At 37.1% G+C, this 14,753-nt stretch overlaps 1 protein-coding gene across 8 annotated transcripts in view; it reads right to left on the bottom strand.

Annotated features, from left to right (window-relative positions):
* sema6e (sema domain, transmembrane domain (TM), and cytoplasmic domain, (semaphorin) 6E) overlaps nt 1-14,753 on the bottom strand; it is a 260,656-nt gene that overhangs the window by 149,099 nt on the left and 96,804 nt on the right. Inside the window, exon 1 of one of the 8 annotated variants that reach the window (XM_047360698.1) lies at nt 12,001-12,018. The exons of the other annotated variants lie outside the window; for them this stretch is intronic. The gene's annotated coding sequence lies outside the window, so the exon portion shown is untranslated. Of the gene's footprint in view, nt 1-12,000; nt 12,019-14,753 lie in introns of those variants that run through there. 8 annotated transcript variants of the gene reach the window in all.

The raw sequence follows: 14,753 nt of genomic DNA on the forward strand, positions 1-14,753 counted from the left end.
TTTGTTTCAAACTGCCACATCAGCAGCAGACCATGATTTGTATCCAGCTCTTCTGGTTTTCAGAAATCTAAGGTTGGAACCGTCCTACCATGCAATAGTATTACAGGCAGTAACCAGTAACCATTTTTTACTTCTAGAAGATAGAACTGACAATTTATTTGCAAGAAGCATGCAAACAACAAGCAATTGGCTTTACTTCAAAGTGCAAGTAAATATATGTCATGTTTTTACCAAATAGACAAAGATGCAAAGATGTACTTTACCAATGGGAATCACACAAAGACTTCTTTTTATCAGCAAGTTTGACAAAGTGATGGTCTTCACACTTCTTTTCCTAAAAATGATTTCTTGAGGGACTGTCACCATTAAATGGACTGTTGGACCCAATAATTATTCCACTCTCTCATCCTTCTGGGAGGCTTTGCTGAGATGGACCCTTACAGCTGACAAAGTTCATCTCATACTCGGTTTGTAGCAAATGTGTAAAGATGGGGCTTTGTTGAGCTGCCATGACAGGAATCTGTTGGCACATTGTCCCAGGGGACAATACAGCCAACACAACCATCCCTCTGTTAGAAACTGTCAAGAGCTGCCAATGACCTTTAAACGCCTTTATAAATTCTGCAAAACACAAAATTTTGCTCTTGAATTCTCTGAAAGAAGGCATTATACAATATTTGTTTGACTATAAAAGATCAGAAATTGCTGGAATTCTTCTCATCTAACTATAGGCGCTAATAGACTGTAGAAGAAAAATACTATTTTAAAAATACATTTTTGATTTAGGAATGTATGCTAGTTTTAAGAGATGCAAAGGGCACAGTTTTAACCTTGAATAAGGGATTAGACGCTCTGACTTAAATATCAGAATACTGTGAGTTTATAGTTTGTATATCTACGTGGACTTGTATGGTCTATACCCATTTCTCCTTCCGTTCTCCTTCCTTGAGCCCAAGGCTACATCCAGCTGCCTCCTCTCTGCCCCAGAGGCTTTCTGAAGTGACGACATGCTGTGCTAATTGAAAGTGACCCTGACTCGTCCTTTTTCCAAACCACTCTGGATGATGCCCTGTAGTTTTCTCTCCGTCGGAGAGTGAAAACTGGCGTTTCAGCTGCGATGCTCTGCTGTGCGAACTCTGGCCTCGCTGTGTCGGCCTCTCACCCATTTCCCTCCACAAACACAACGCCCAGCAGAGCAGGAAGAAACTGCACACTTGCACCTTTTGTTATAGCAGTTTGCCTCTTAAGTGAAGAAAACAGAGGCATGGACACATTTACTGGAAAAGGTGTATAAGGCCTTAAAAAACATATTTTTGCAGCAGCATAATCTAATAAAAATGTGATAACCCAACCTTTAAGTTGAGTACAATTATTCAGTGGGGAAAAAATCTCATAAGAAACAATTGTTTTAAAAAACAATTAAAAGAAGGCGCAAATGGTGATGCCCTCTCAATCCCTCTAAACCAAATGGAACTGAGACCTTCTCATTTTACTCTTTACTTTGTTTCAGTTTATCAAGGTTGTTAGGACCTTTTAATTGTGGAGTCCATTACTTTCTATTTCACTGGGAAAGCTTGCATGCCTGAGAACACCTTCCTGGGTTCTCCGTTATGCTCCCTTCTATTCAGCTACCCCTGCAGCAGGTTTGCTATGGGATTTAGGTTTGGGGACTGAGATGATGATGGCAAAAGCTAGAGTTTTGTCTGTGAACCATTAATGTGATGATTTGTCCGTTAGGTTTTTATAAGTATCCTGAAAAAAATAACGACCCACACTCAGTTTACTGGCAGAAGCCACCAGATTTTCATAAAAATTTTCTAGTATTTCAAAAAGCCCATGATGCAATGCATTAAAAAAAGTTTCCAAATTTTCTCCTTTTAGAGGATTTGCAATTGTTTTGTGGTTTTTTATGTTGTTTTTGGATTAACAGCTTCTTCCTTACTGAGTGGCCTTTCAGCCCATGTTGGTAAATGGCTTATTTCGTGTTGGATACTAACTTGGTGGTTACCAACTTCAGCCAGCATCTTTACAATATCTTTTGGTCTTGTTCTGGAGTTGATCACATTTCACATAAAAACACGTTCATCTCTGAGACACAGAACTCATCCTCTTCCTGAAGGGTACAATGGCAGGATATTCTCTTAATGTTTACATTCTTAAATTGTTGTGACCGATAAATGTGGCACATTCAAAAATCTGGAAATTGTATTAAAAAGCTTACAGAGCCATGACAGCTAAGGCATTTATTTAAAGTCATAGTGATGTTAAGAGTAGTACATTTCTGAATTAGCAGACTGTTAAGTAAAAAATATTTAAAGATTGCAAAATATTTAATATTTTTCAAAAAGAAATAATCCTAACAGAATTACTAACAACAGGAAAGGATTAGTCTGATTTATTGTCCGACAGCAAGTCAAAAGTGGTTATACAGTGTATGTAAATCTCAGGTTTAAGCTTTATGCTTTTGGTATGAGATGTTGCAAAACAAAAGCAGTCCTAGACATCTAAAAACAGGCTTTTTTGCAGGCAAGCATAACTAATAATTCAGCTCAAACAACAATGGTCTGCAACAAAAAATTTTATGAAGATAGAAAGAGTCTCAACCTATTCCTCCTTGAACATCACCTGCAAACTCTGAAGGACAAAAAGCAGAAAAGCAAACTTAATGAGCTACAACTGCTGCACAGGAACACGATTACATTCTTCTCATGCATAATTCTATAATCTAAAAAAGAGATATACAACTAAAACAAAATGCTTGTACCTGAGGTGTTTCAACAGAGGTGGGCTGCTTTTATCACAATCAGAGAACAGAACTGGGGCCCATAATGTAATAGCCTAGCAGCATGCTCATAAATCACCTGAGGAGGCTGTGTGCCACATGCGCTGACACTCCCAATCTGCCAACTTGTGTCTTTATTAAAGAGCGCATTATACTGAAAGGCGCCTTTTCACCCCCATAGTCATCCTGCAATAAATGCCTCCACTAATATTTATGTGAACATAAAGATATGAACACTTTTTTTTTTGCATTCACAAATAAATGTTTCTGAACTTTTATGCACACATAGCTTGTGAGCTCTTTATAAATGTGGATTACTGAGACATAGAGATGGATAATATTTTTATATTTTCTCACTCTTGGTTCCCAATTACGTCAACTGTCGTTGTGCATCAATTCAGTTATATGAATGTCTATTTATATTTGATTAAACCAGGCAGTCAATCTCTTGGATATTATTGGTCAAGAAATATAAACAGCAGATTGTGTTGTGCATTGTGCTTTGTTGTTGCATGTTTCTTCTTCATGCTTCCATTAACTTTGACAGCTAAATTGGAATATGTCAAAAGCAAATGTCATGTGAGCTTACAAAAAAGTAATAAAGTGAGATGAGGCATCACTAGGCCATATATACCAGAGGAAAAATAACATTCGTCCTACAAGATTTTATTGAATGCCAAAGGCTCTCAATTTGTTTGTCTAGAGGTAAATTTATAACTTTTAAAAGCTCTTAAATCTCCACCCTAACTCAAATCAACAGCAAAACACTTCAACAGTTTTTTTCTCATGAACCACATATATACCTGTGTGCGTGTGTGTTTTAATCCACACCCAGAACATTTGGTTGGCTTGGTTGAGGCACTGAAAGACCTAAAAAATGTATGTCCAAAAGCTAATATCTTAAGTGAAATGATCTTCATGTTGACCCGCCACCTGAAGGGACGAACACTTGGGCATCTGGAGCCATGCAAGCTGGATGGCAGGTGAGGTTCCTGGACGCGCCAACTACCGGAGGCAGAATCTGGCTTTGCAGACGTGGCGTGTCATCTCACTGGAGGTTAAGCAGCCTAAGCTAGTGGAAGAAGTTGACCAATACCAGCTAGATATGGTTGGATTCACCTTCAAGCACAGCTTAAAGAGTCGGGGATCAATCTTCACTTCAAGCAGAAGAGGTCAAGTATCGAGGTGTCTTATTGCCTTAATACCATCCTGCCATCATGCGTGAGTAATGCATACAATCCAGTCTGTCATAGTAAGAATAAACAGATGTGCCAAAAATCAGAGATCTCTATTAGATGGCCTGTCTCTGTTCTGACCAACATCTATGGTCATGACATGCGATGTTAGCCAAAAGAACAAGATTAGAGTTAACATGGTGGTGCTGGCCAAGCACTTCAGAAAACTGATCCACATCAAAGAAAAATCATCAGCTGGAGCAAAGGTTTATCGACAACTCCAGGCTAATGTCTTCAGTCAATTGTATTTAAAAAACAAACAATGGAACTATGGAGTTTTGGTGGTAACGTAAAGGATTATCGTAGCTTTCTTGACCTAGCTGACCTGAAGTAAAATAACACACTCTACATGTTGGACATGCTTTGCCAACATGAAGAGTGTGTTCACCGACCCTTCAAGCTAATGCATTTTTCAGGGATATAAAATACATTTAAATAAAGTTTTACATTTAGATGCAGTATCAGCAAATGCCTGTTTTAAATGAAAGCCTCCTGATTGGCACATCTGAACATAAAATTGCATTAATTGTAAATATTTTTAGTATAATTAGCAATAAATCAAAACATTCTTAAACAATTCTAACTTTTAATTTTAAAGTGAAGATTGACAAATATAAACAAACAGCAAATCGACTAGTTTTACTGCCACACAAAACAACTAGTACTCCCAACTGCAGCTGTACAATATATCAAATCACAATCTCCATCACTGTAACAATTAGTTCAACATCACAATTGCAAAGGACTGCTTAGATGCAATATTTGGTAGGGTATTAGATTTCAAGAGACATGCCTTAAAGTTCTGCATACAAATATGGTCACAGATGGACAAACCTTGTTTAATGCACAAACCTTTGTCTAGATTATAGTCAACAAATTGCATAAGAACACAAGGCAGTGATATTTTCATCTCAAATTTAACAATTATTTGTTTTCCTAATCATGCAGTCCCACTAGCAACATTCAGACTCGGACTACTCTGCTCCCAAAAAAACAGTTTTTTTTCCGTCATTGCTGGATTCTTCTCTGTTTAAAATGCTGAAGCCCAGAGTCTGAGATAAAAATCACAAAAACATGCTATTCTCCTCTTAATATCTGAGGAGACAATGTGCCTGCTTAAAAAAACTCTAGTCTAAAACATTTTTAGAAGTGATCAGAAGGGCTTGGAACAACGGTGCAGAATGAAGGAACGTTTCAGAAAAAATTATTTGCCTTGTTTAATATTGACTCGGGAATATAGTTATTATGTAGTTTTATCATTCACTCTTTTTTTTTTTTCAATGTCCCGTTTCTCATGCAGCCAAAAGATGGCTGCAAAATGTGTTTCAGCAGCATATGATAAACACATGTGATAAACAAGCCTTCAGTTATGGAATTCAAGTGTCTCTGTCTGCTCTCAAATATGAGTTTATTTGCGCCTGCTGAAAATCTGGAGGCTGACAGTGTGTTTTCAACTAAAATTATGCCAATTGCAAGTGGGAAAAACACCAGATCTCCTTCTCCCACTCACTTTTTGCAAATACAAGATGTATTCTTTGGTAAACACCTGCTGCAGAATATATCCTGTTGTTTCAAGAGAGAACTGTAGACAGAACTGAAGCCATTACATGCGAGAAATACCAGACTAGGGAAGGAGATTTTAGTTGGGGCTTACTTTCTGCAGTCTCCTGAGGGATTAATCAAACAAGTTCTTACCCAAAAAGCTGCTAATTAAATCTTGAGTAAAAGAAAACTGATCAAATTTATAGAAAATTGTATTTAAAATCTTTTAAAATCAGTAAAGTGCATCCATGAAATTAGATAAAATAAAAATTTAATTTTGAGTAAATTTCAAACACTGATAAGCTGAATAAATAGAAAATACAGTTTTTAATCATTATTTTACTAATTTACTGAGAAAAAAGGTATCTAAACCAGCCTGATCCTTTGTATTGTCATGCATCTCCCTTGAGGGTCTATGGGTACATCCTAATGGAAGGAGACCCTGGGAAAGACTCAGGACTCACTCAAGAGACTATGTATATCCCTTTTAAACTAGGAACGCCTTGGGATCCCCCAAAATATGTTTGAGAATGTCGTGGGTGGGACGGACATCTGGCTTTCCCCTCGGGATGTGTTACCCCTCAAACTGATAAACTAAAGAGGAAAGATCCATGGAAGGGGAACAATCTGTAATGCAAAAATAAACAATCAACTGTGTTCTGGGGTCCTGATGTCCTGATTTTACATTTATATAATGTTAAATGGAGAGTTGACAAAGTGAATTAAAAACACTGAAAATCGACTAGTTGTCACAAGATCAGCTGTAGGGACTACAGCTAGAAACTAGGGATGTCCCAATTCCATCCAAAGTATGACATCATAGTCCTTGGTAAAGGTGAACTCTATTTCACTGTTTGACAACTGTTTGTGATTTTGTGTCATTCCTAACATTAGCTCCATAGCCCTGCACCTGTGTTCTGAGCATTCTTTTCATTTTTTATTAGTAGGGCTTATTTTTGTGTGAATTGCTTGCAAAATGTTTTCCCCCCTAACACAGAAAAACATATGTTACAGTCATGTGACTGGGTCTTTACACTGTGCTCAGATATCTACTGTAGTCTTTGTGCAAAGAGCAGTGTAGAGCACAGCTAAAACAGTCACTAAATTTCCTGATGTTCAAAGCAAAGTAAAGAGTTTATAAGAAGATCTTTTTCTGTATGCATTTTATTATTTAGTAAAACCACATTAAAATAGGTTATGAGCGATTTTATCAAGAAAAGTCATATCATATACAGAGTCAACAGGGTAAAAGTATTTACAACCTCCTCAATAATGAATAGAAACAAAATCAAACACTTCTTACCGTTGCTGACCAGCTTTTTTGCATGTTTTGACTGACTTTTCTGACAATATATTCTTTGCAATTAGTTGAAAGTCTTTCAAGATGGAAGGCTTCCATGTTATCAACCTAATCTTTAGCTCCCTCCCCTGATTCTCTACGAGTCTAAAAGGTCAGGCTGAGCCACTCAAGTAATAACTAGGTGAAGTTAAAAAAATAAAAACTACCAGGGTTATGAATCATTTTAGGCTCAACTCTAAGTGTGACAAAATGTCTCTGCCTGCCTGACTGTCCTCCCCATGAGTGTGCAGATTGTTTTGATATTTCATGATGCAACCCATTCTATCCCTGCCCGTTTTAACTTCCTTTGTGTCACCCTTCTCTGCACCACACATTCACTCCTGGTCGGTAGAAAATTGGCAAGATAGCACCCAGTGCACACAGAAACTACCCTGGGAATTCAGATAGCGTGCAGCCTTGCAGCAGTCGAGGCAGAGCGGATGTTATCTTTTGTGATGCGGAACATACGACTCAGAGAACCATGGCAAAGGAGAGCAAGACAGACAGGTAATCCAGGATTACCGCACAAACATGTCGTTTTGTGGATGTGTTATTCCTGTTCGTGATCTTTTGTATGAAATGTGGGGTGCAACCCCATCTGTCTGCTACAAACTCTTCCCTGGCACCCATCAATGAAGCACCATGGACTAGCATAGACTATGAGATAATGAGTTCCTGTTGCCTTGTCAATGCCATCCTTTATTTTACGTCAACAGCCACACACTTAAGGTCTTGTTTGCATGTTTGGAGGTGTTACGACATCCTCATCAAATAAAATACCTTGGAGATGTATCCCATTTCCCATAGACTAATAAAACCAAAAACATACCATTAAATTTCAAAATTCCAGCAGTTTATTCGCTGTCTGCTGGACAAACAATGAATTTAGGTTATGGTGAGCAAAATGGTTTTTGTCTTTAAAGTAGAAGTTGCTAATTTATGAAGTGCTTGATCATGAACTGATTAATTAAAAATATTAGAAAGCTATCAGTGTACTTTTTAGAGCTTCAACACATTGAAAGCACATTAAATCACCTGCAATCCGGGGAGGTTTTTGGTATGACACACACTGTATCATAATCAAAGAAATGAAAGAAACTTAGCAATTAAAACACAATTGTATACACAACTGCTTAATTAGAGCCAAGATGTAAGCAATATCAGTCCTTGCAATCAGATGTGTTATATATAGAACAAGCTGGAGAGTGAAAGATACAATTTTTATTTTTATTATTATTATTAAGGGTGCACAATCCCAGCACAATAAGTACATGCAATGTCATAGCGGAAAGTTGCGATAATATCAATTGGAATTTGACCACATTTTTTGTCTCTTTTCTTTCATTACCCTTAAAAACTATTCCAGCCACAAACTGAGTTTCAATATCTTGGCCATAAACATGATGCATCAGGTGTGGCCATTGAGGACGGTCATAGTCTGACTTGCCAAGTATATAACCAATATTAAGAGGGTGAATGCAATATTTGGCATTCTACCAAACATTGCGTTCTAGCAATCCTTTGGTTTGCAACATTGAACACACTGATATTGGATTTGCCCTACATTGTGCAACTTTGATTAAAATTATAACAAACATTTATAATTAACTACAAAACCCTTGGCAGAGCAAGGAAGAATTGCCAAAATAACAATCCAGAAAAGAAAAACAAATAAAATTTACAAAAGTTGAACTGTTTTCTATTTTTTTTTACTGAGAGATTTGAACTATTACCTATTTTTTTCTTATCTGATGTTTTTCATAACAGTCTTAAATTGGATTTAATTTTCATAAAATTGTAGAAAATACTGCCCTAAGCAAAGTATAAAAACATGTCCCTTTTTTAAGATTCAAACACCACATAAGGAAGACATCATGGTGAAGAGCAAAAGACTAGGCAAAAATGAAAAGATGTTTTAGAGAGGAAGGTTATTATTAGAAACAAAATCATGGTCGTTGATTTGACTTCATTAATTGTTTTTCCATGTCACTGTGAAATACTCACTTTTACCTAAAATGGTGGTTTTTCATATGGAATTAAGTACAGACAGATATTAGTGGGTTCTTTTAAGGCTGCTTTACAATAACCTCAGATGAGACTCTGGTTTCTAGCTTTGGGTAAATCTTTTAAGGGTTGTATGCTTTCTAAAGAAACATTTTTAAACCACAGTGTTCTAAACACAGAAATGAAAAACAAAACACTCACTCAGTGCCACAAAGCTGTAGGTACACATGTAAAATCCAATATTGTCCAAAGTTGGCGAATATTTTTAGAGAAGTGCCCTAGTCTGTCTTGTAACACCAAGGTGTTTGCTCTCAGGAGCAGTCCTGTCACATAATGTCCTGTTTGCATCTAACCAATCTAAAACCAAGTGACGGTTGTGAGTTACAAACATTTCTATATAGACAGGGACTATAAAACACCTGTAAATCCAAAATTATTTATAGATATATGCACCAGTTAAAGTGATTTGGATTTGAGTTTTAGTGTTTTCACAACTGCAGCTCCCGCAAGATGATCCTGCTCTACAGTGCTTAGGACTAGACCTACACAACATATTAAATCGACTCATTATTGCTAGAATAATGTGGGCAATATCTGAAGCACTGCTTTGATGCATACATATTGCATTTCAAGTGCTATGCATTCTTGCTCTGCATGCCACTAACATATAATTGCCAGTTAGATAGACTTTGATGCCAACACCTGATGCGACATCCAACATGCTAAAAGTTATGGTGAATAGTGGGGACATCATGAGGATGGAAGAAAAAGGGAAAGGTGATGGAGATTTTGGTTAATGGTAACCAATATAGTCAACTCAATATTTAAGAACGACACCCTGTACTGGCACCCTGGGGAGGCTAATGCAGAGTGTTATCCTACATAAGCGTAGGTGCTGGAAGACAAATCAAATCAAATGATGACTTGGTCTGATTAACCTCCATTTTTGTTTTTATGTAATGGGGATTGCTGGGTTAGTCTAAGTTACGTGCCTGGGGAACTAGTGGCAGCAAGATGCATTGTGGAGTCAAGTCAATATTTTGGGGGCAGCTTGAAGCACTTGGTAACCCTCAGCAGCAAACTGTTGGATTCTCCCATTCATGCACAGGTTGTGCTAGACTTTTTCACTGTCTGTCATTTTGACATGTTAAAAACAATCAGGCAATAATCTGTTTAGTCATCACCTTGTTTTAAAAGTGATAATAATTAAACATTTCATAGCATTTGTTTTCATAAATTTTATTTACTATTCAGTTCGAACAAGCTGAAATGAGAATCCACATCAACCGGATGAAAACATTAAACTTTTCTCCGCAGTGACAAAAACACTGACCTGCTATGGCCTGAACCCATAGTCTCACAACTTCCTCCTGGTGCGCATAGACCAGAACTGCACACCCGCTTGTGTTTTTAAATGTCTGGAGTGGGATTGCTGCAGCGGCTATTGTCATGAGGTTTTGGACTTTTGCCTCAGACAGACGACTTCTCGCGGTAGTTTGATGTTGCTCTGGAGGATGAATCTGAGCTCTGCCGCTACACTAGACACTGGATTTACAAGCGCCAGTTCAGCCAAAGTTTTGAAATCAGGAAACATTTATCCATTGAAAAGATCAGAGGGGTTTCCTAATCAGGCAGTACTCGCTTCAGTGGGAGAAAACAGCATTAATATGCTTGCCGGCCACCAAGTGGCCAGAGGTGTAAATTGCAATCTGTCCAAATGATAAATGGTCTTAAAAGTTTCCTGTTACCGTTAAAAAAAAGAATAAAAAAAAAAAAAAAGAGTCAAAAATGGAAAATATTCACTTAACTGGACCCCTGTATTCATGTAAATATTGTTATGACAAACACATGAAAGTTGTTTTTTTTCAGTAAATATAGTTCTAATGGAGCGGCTGACATGATATTCACACCAGATGTTAGAAACAGCCAAAGTCATATAAAAATATTTTAAATAAAAAGTTAATTAGGTTGTGTCTGATGAAGTGGAATGACAGGTAATAAGTATTAAAACATGACCAAACAAAGGTGCAAAGAGGCAAAGAAAGCCAAGAAAACGGCTGAAATCTGTTATTTAAAAAGCATTCCAATACCCCATCAGTGCAAATTTGTATCAGCCAAATCACTCAACAACTAAACGTTTCTCATTAGCAAGGTTTCGCATAACAAGTATCTCAGGATGAATAAAAACATTTAGCTTTCTCAAGACCTTCACAACATCATTGTTTGAAGATATGATGATAGCATTGGTTCCAGACGCATCCTTAACCTTCTGAATGCTCCACTCATATCCGCTGAGAACATATTTTATTATAAAAATAACATCACCTTACTATAAACTGTCCAAGAAGAGGTGGTCCTTACATGATTTCTAAAAGAGGATAAAAAAAAATCAGAAGACTCAAAAAGAAAATGTTAGTTAAAAGATTAGCTTTTGCTGTTGAACATCCAAAAAAGTCAATAAAATAATGGGAGGACATAGTCTGGTCATATAAGGGGATAATGTAACTCTTTGGATGTCCAGCCACACACCGCACACCATTTTGAGGCAAACCCCCTCCCCAAAAACCCCACATCAACACTTAGCTTGGGAGGTGAAAATATCCTGATGTGGGGCAGTTCTTCAGGATATGGTATTGGCAGACTTCATAAAATTAAAGGAACGTGAATCCAGAGATATACTGAGACATTTGATAAAAAACTGCCAGCATGCTTAAGATGAAATGAGTGTAAAATTTTCAGCAAAGAAACTCAACTGGTTTCAGAGAAAGAGAATAAAGCTGCAGAAACGGCCCAGTCAACCACCAGACCTGAATCGAATTGAATATCTGTAGAAAGAGCTGAAGATCAAGTTTTATGGAAAAGACTCCTAGAAGGTACTTTTTTTAAAATAGTGGGCAAGCAGTCATACTGTTAAGGCTAATCTGGGTTTATGTATTTAGATACATTTGCTAGAAAATATTTCTTGCATCTAAAAATTCTTATATTTCTACGTTCCATTTGTTATTTGCACATCTTACCCTTTCAGTCTGAATAAAAGAAAAACAGAATATTTCCTTCACAACAGCAGTGGCTAAAACAGTCTAAAAGAAAAAAAAAACCTTGCTGATGTATATCTGGAGGATATTTTCTTCTCATGGGACCAGTCAAAGGCAGGAATGCTAACCCTTCACCTGGTCTGGTAAGAGGAGCTAAAAAAAAAAAAAAAAAAGCAGTTTTACATTAGTGAAAGTATTAAAGTTTGAAAAATAATTTCCACCTGGCCTTACTGTTCAGATGAAAATCCATCAGTAGAACAAAAATGTTTATTGAAAGTCTAACAACCTTGGTCCCATAGATGTTGTAATTAAGGACATGTTCATGAAATGGTGTTTTTCCAAAAACACTGCTTTATTTTGGCCAAATTCCAGTTGAAATCATGTTGACTGGCTGTAAACCATAGGCAGTAAACATCAAATGTCTGGCAAAGTTGTTGTTTTCAATTGCTAAAGAGTCTTGTGCATGAGTCATGACAGTTAGATGAAGCAATGACCTAACCCTTTAATGTTTCTTTGGAGGGTTTGTTCAATAATGCCATAAGCTCAGTCCAATGTAAACATGGTTGCTGGTGGCAGGGTAGGCCAGAAAGGGCTTGAGGTGGTGTGTACACCCACAGCCGTGCCATGGCCTGGTAAAGCCCTGTGCTTTGGAATGGAGATTCATGAAAATCAGCATAGCCTGGCTTGGTTTCAGTCCTACTCGGTTTGCTAATGGCTGTCCAAGTTTGGGGCTCCCATTTGTCAGCTCGGCTGATGTCTGCACCATGTGGTTCAATCCCTTTCCTTCATCCTTTTCTGTACCATGATTGAAAAAGAACAGAGTGCTATGAATACAACAAAATCAAGCTCAAAACATGAAGAAAAGGAGATTTAAACTGGAAGGTTGTGCAGGGTCTTACAAATATAGTAAAGATTATTGTGAATGGTTTTAAAAAAGTTAAAAAGAATGAAAAAAAAATGTATTAGTAAAACAAAACTGTGAGAACATCCGACTGTTGGTGGGTTGTTTATATTGGTCAAAACTTATAAAAAAAGGTACAGTTCCTGTTGCTCCCCCCACAAGTTCAACATTCAAGCCTTGAAATCAGGATCCAAACAGGAAATGTTAAATTTCAGGAAAAAAGGAAACAATTCAGCATGTTACAAAGCGCAAAGAATGCAGGACTGAGAAGTGGAGGGTCAATATAAAGAACCAAAGAAGTAGGGAAAGTGGAGTGGTAAAAGGAATAAAACTAAGGTAGGGAGCAGCAGTGTGAAGGGAACAGCTGAAAAAGGTTGCGGGGCCCCAGGTGAGCCCTGTGGTTGGTCATTTCACAGCCCTACAGGCTGAATAACACTGACAGGTCAGCCGGAAGACTCACTGCCAAGAGAAACCCTCTGCGAAAAGACCCTCAACACTCAAAATCACACATAAAAACATTACATTCATACACATTCAGTTCCCTGCCTCCCCCACAACACAATTTTCTTTTCAAATCCGCCACAATAACCAGCCACTGATTACTGACCTTTCCCATTTTTTCTTTCCATGCATCAATTCCTTCTCTGGCTGAAGGCAGACAACTATAGCTCCTTCACGGCGCAAAGCTGTAAATCTGCCAACATGCTATTTTCATGTGTCCTCACAGTACAGGACACATCTGATTGCGCAGAGAACATGTTTAGTTAAGGGAAAGACTTGCTGACAGCTGAGATGATTGGACCATCAAGGACGACAACTTGATGTTATAGCCATAAGTATTGCTCTAACAAGTCAATTAAAGGGAATCGCAGGACTAAACGCCTGTGTCCCCACAAGAGCGTGAGAAATGTATAGTCCTCCAGGGAGTGCTGTTTTCATAGCATCTGATGTTCACAGTCATGGACATACATACATACATACACACATATCATATATATAATATATATATATATATATAATATATATATATATATATATATAATATATAATATATATATATATATATATATATAATATATATATATTATATATATATATATATATATATATATATAGCTTCTCAGTTTAAACTTGAGGGGTGCCCAACTATATAAATATGAATGTATTTTTAACAGCAACTTATTGCTTCAAGATCTTATGGTCCAATAATAAACCACCATTATAATACTCGTCCAAGTAAGTCCATCTCGTGAAGCGCCATCCAGTTGAATGGTCTAAGTCTAAGCAGAATATGAATGTGACATTTTTGAGGCTGAAAACCCATTGCATCCATGTTACACTTATTTTGAGGTAAGAAAGAACTTGACACAGTCAACAAACAGGCAATACTAAGACAGCCTGAGAAAGCTCCGCTACAAAGCACTGAAGAAAGCTCCAACAATTTAAACTTTGTTGCAGCATTTAGGGTAATTTGTAGGGAAAACAAACTGTAACAGAAAACACAGTTTGTAAACATCGTGACTCTTAGCTGCTAATGACGCAGAGGTTGCCATCGGCTAGTTTTTTTAATCTGAAATTGGTTTAATACAGGAGAAACAACAAAATCCTACAAAATAAGTACAGAAATCAACAATAATCTACAAAATTGTTAAAAAAAAATTTCATTTCAGAAAGGTAGAAGATAAAATTTGTTTCAAAATTTAAAGAAAAAATAAAACGCTGGAGTATAAGAAGACAATGATAAGATGTGAGGAGGAGACAGGTAGCTGAAAGTAAACGAATGACAACAGTGGAACTTAATACACCCATAATCACAAAAATCAAACAGTTTATGAAAATTACTAAATCTTTTTGACATTGTTTGGCCAAGACTTTGAGGCCAGTGTAGACAGTAGTTATATTTTTGACAGCTTTG

The sequence above is a fragment of the Girardinichthys multiradiatus genome, chromosome 3 (genome assembly GCF_021462225.1).
Source record: "Girardinichthys multiradiatus isolate DD_20200921_A chromosome 3, DD_fGirMul_XY1, whole genome shotgun sequence".
Lineage (NCBI taxonomy): Eukaryota > Metazoa > Chordata > Actinopteri > Cyprinodontiformes > Goodeidae > Girardinichthys > Girardinichthys multiradiatus.